Source organism: Sinocyclocheilus anshuiensis, unplaced genomic scaffold (assembly GCF_001515605.1).
Source record: "Sinocyclocheilus anshuiensis isolate Anshui unplaced genomic scaffold, SAMN03320099.WGS_v1.1 scaffold1402, whole genome shotgun sequence".
In the NCBI taxonomy this organism is placed as follows: Eukaryota; Metazoa; Chordata; class Actinopteri; order Cypriniformes; family Cyprinidae; genus Sinocyclocheilus; species Sinocyclocheilus anshuiensis.
The window spans coordinates 42,218-46,661 of NW_015554156.1; positions in this window are offsets into that span (position 1 = coordinate 42,218).

Here is a 4,444-nt window from a genome sequence, read left to right on the forward strand (position 1 = left end):
CATATACAGTTAAAGTTTGGCCCATATGTGCTCAGCCATGCCGTACCTAGGCCAAATGTGACAGCTATCAGCCACATTTGGCCCAAACTTTCTTGCTATTTGGGAATTCATTGATAATCAATACAATACATACAATTCTCAAAAGTAATTCTAAGAGTAAAAGATGCATACCTGACTTCAGAAAAATACATAATATGGAGTATGGACACACTCCACACTACGGGCTCATCTGGCTACAGAATCGTGCCTGATCTTCTTGCAACATTTCCTTAAGTACTCAGACCAAGACAAACATCCTCCAAATGCAGACAGGAATTAACAATTGGAATTTTCATTGATCAAGGCCTAGACGTGGAGAGTTTACACCTTTTGGGGACAGATGCTAATTTGCATTAAAGACACCGGGAAAGGAGTGGAGAGTTTACACCCTTTGGCGACAGATGGTAATCTGCATGAAAGACACAGAGTCTACTTCTTGTAAGATTGAGACCACCGTACCAGTTACCCGGAGACATTTCAAATGATACCAAACGTGACTGTGAATATTACTTGCATTCATGTTGAACATTATATTTTGCTATTGACCATTCTGAGTGAACTTGTAACACCAGCTATAATAAAACAACCAGTCACACAAAATCTGAGGGGGTTCATCCACCAACTATATTTTAAAGTTTTTTCCTTTTTAACCCCAGTACAATATACAAAAAAAGAAAAACAAACTTTCACAGAAAAATACACCATTGAACCTGATCACATACAGACATGAAACCACACTACCTTATAACTCTCTTCTTAAAGGAGTAGAGAATCACAGATGAACATTGTTGTTGAAGTTCACAGTGGTTAATGTCCATATTAAACATCCATTTCCCATTCCAGAACAAGCATCAAGGTATATCCCAAGAAAAATCAGTCCAAACAAATAATCAGGATGAAATAGTCCTTACTCTTTTCAACCTCATGGTTGATGGTTGGCACAGCCCATGCACCCACAAAAGAAAACCCTCTGTATACAAACAAAATTAAATAATCAGACCAAACATGAAACATTACATATACATATACACACTTCATCCAACAAAAACCAAAAACATCACTTACATTGAGCTGAAAGAACAATGATGTTCCTCAAAATAGGGCTCATACAATGGCTTGAACAAAGGTGAGCTCCTAGCCCTGCCAAAGCACATGCCTACCCTCTTACTCACTTCCTTATAAAGGGTGAGCTACAATAGTTACCTTCCCCAACTCCCCTTAGTGCCAGGGAGGGGAACTACAAAAGAAACAGTGGTGACCGTTACAAACTGAGTGAAGGGAAGGTAGGGGAAGAAGTGGGGGAGAAGGAATAAATGTGAAGGAAGAATATGTGAGAAAGAAGCTTTCCTGCATCTTCTCTCAGTGAGATGTGGAAACCAATGCCTGTATGTTAATACACTGTGTTTGTATTGTCCGTATCTAAGGATATCAAAATGTCTGAGCTTCTTCCAGCCTTACAGCTTGCATATTTATAAATATGTAATCATTACATGTTTAAATTATTATAATTAGTTTATGTTTGCAGATATTTGATAACCATAAAAATGGTAACATCTCTAATATAATTGTAGCATCAATGTTCACATTCAAAGCAAGTTCTGCAGACGCTTCTCTCAGTGGTGTGGTTTGGTACCTTGTAGTGGAAGTCACAGCATTATGTGGGCTGTTTCTATTGTGGGCCTCATTTTTCGGAGGCCATGGTTAGTAAAAAAATAAAAATTTACATTTACGGCAATATGCCTCATATTTTCATGTGTTGCTCCAGCTTCTTTAGTTCATCACTGGAGACACATTGTTATTTGTGCATTGCTAATTTTAGAAGCTGCTTGTTGTGAAAAAATGACATAAGTGTTAAGATGCCTAATAAAGGTTGAGCTGATGGTTGTGGTTTGACTTCTGCTCTATTTCTGTTCTATAGTTTTAACCAGAGTGGGAAAGATAGTTATTCTTATTCTGCATCTTTAGTTTCATAAACCTTAAAATACTACCACAAGAGCAAAAGATTCACAGCAACATGTGCATGTCATTTTCATTTACTTCCCTTCTTAGAAAACCCATCTAATGTCACATTTAAGAGTCTCTGTTTTCTTACATTTTATTTGATAAGCAACAATACCAGCTGGTGAAGCAAAATGTCTAGTGAGAGGCTTCTGCTAGTTCTTGCTCTCCGTATTGATAGTTAAATAAACGCAGTACCTGAGGTGATCATGTTTTGGTGGCTTTTGACCCTGCTCCAGTCTTTAAAGTTGTGGCAAGTGTTTATGACCAAAACTACTTGTTGAGGATGTATTTCTTATCTCTGTGAAGTATCTGCATGGTACAATTATACTGTTTGGATTGGGGCTCGTGAAGCTGGTCAGGCTCCTAATAACTGTTTACATCCTTTGTTTAAGGTTGCTTTGTCTTGACCTGTAAGGACTGCTCTCTAAATTGTATATAAAACTTACATGTTTTACTGCTTTAGTTAGACTGAATGACTGGAGCATCAAACAGCAATAAAGAATCCTGCTGAATATTCACCCGAGTCTCCTGGTCTTCACTTCTCACTTCTAAAAGTAAACGCTGTCATGTAACTACTCCTTTTAGAGAAGAAATAAACATTTTAAATAGGGCTGTGCGATTAATCAAAATCGTCATAAAATACGATTTGAGCATGCGCGATTTCTAAATCGCTTTATAGCATGATTTTCTGCGGCCCCGACCTCCCGCAGTATGCTATCCGAACCAGTCAGAATGCAGTGTGCCTAAATGGAGCAGGAGAACAGAACAGACCAGGCGGGCATACAAACGGAATGCCAGGTTCACACACTCCATCGGTAGAGGAGTACACTCCTGCTCTGTGGAGCTCGCGGCCCTTTGTGCCACTGCCGCTCAACGCGTTCCGCTGCCGGACCCCCGAGTACAGGCCGCGAAGCTGCTACCCAAGCTGACTCCTCATGATGACGTAGAAGCCTTCTTACAAATGTTCGAAGCGACGGCCACCATGGAAGGATGGCATAGGGACGACTGGGCACGGGTGCTGGCTCCCCTGCTGACGGGCAAAGCTCCGCGTGCATACTTCGCTCTTCCCGCCGCCTCCGCCGATCAATATAAGGAGGTCAAGAAGGAAATCCTAGCCCGCCTGGGGTTATCCCCTATCTGTGCCGCCCAGCACTTCCACGAGTGGGAATATAAGCCCCGTCTGCCTGCCCGTGCCCAGGCCGCCGAACTCACGCGACTCGCGCAGCACTGGCTGCTGGAGGGGGCTCCATCGGCTGGACAGGTGGCGGAGCGCGTGGTGATCGACCGTCTCCTCAGAGCCCTTCCCCGATCTCACCAACAGGCAGTTGGGATGAGGAACCCAACCACCACCGCCGAGCTGGTGGAGGCTGTCGAGCTGGCGGTTGCGGCCCAACACCGGGATGCTGGGGAGCGAGCGTCGCCGAAGAAGGAGGCCCACGACAGGACCTTGTCAGCGGCCCGTGCTTCTGGCCTCGGATAGCGGGAGAAAAGGTGAGTCCCCCTCCCAAAATCCTAATCTCTTCTATGATGTGTTCCAACAGGTGACGGGAGGGGGCTCATTTGGGAAGGAACAGCGGGAGGACGACAGGCTGAAGCATGGATGGACCCAGGTCCGGGTCATCGAAGGCAAGGAGGTTCAGCCTGGTCCCCACCCTCTCCCGCATTTCGTCGTGCAAAATGGCCTGCTCTACTGTGTCGCGCAGCGAAGGGGGGAGGAAAAATTATTGCTGGTGGTGCCACGCACAAAGACGGAGACAGGGCATCTCGGAGCCGGGAACACCATCCAACGGATCAGCGACCGCTTCCACTGGCCGGGCTTGGAGGCCGAAGTGAAGCGGTTCTGCCAAGCCTGCCCGACCTGCCAGGTGACGTCACCCAGGACGCCTCCCCACAGTCCGCTGATACCGCTGCCCATCATCGAGGTGCCCTTCGAGCGCATCGGGATGGACCTTGTGGGCCCCAAGCCTAAGTCTGCCCGGGGACATGAACACATCCTGGTGATTGTCGACTATGCCACCCGGTACCCCGAAGCAGTTCCCAGGAACTCTACCTGCTCTCCAGCCGAGTCGGCATCCCAGCGGAGATCCTGACCGACCAGGGTACCCCCGTTATGTCCCGGCTGATGGCTGACCTCTGCCGGCTGTTGCAGGTGAAGCAGTTTAGGACCACTGTCTACCATCCCCAGACCGACGGACTGGTCGAACGCTTCAATCAAACGCTCAAGCAGATGTTGAGACGAGTGGTCTCGGAGGATAAACGCGACTGGGACCTGATGCTCCCCTATGTCCTCTTCGGGATCCGAAGTTCCGCAGGCCTCAACTGGCTTCACCCCCTTCGAGCTCCTCTTTGGCCGGCAACCCCGCGGCCTCCTGGATGTGGCGAAGGAAGCCTGGGAGCAACAGCC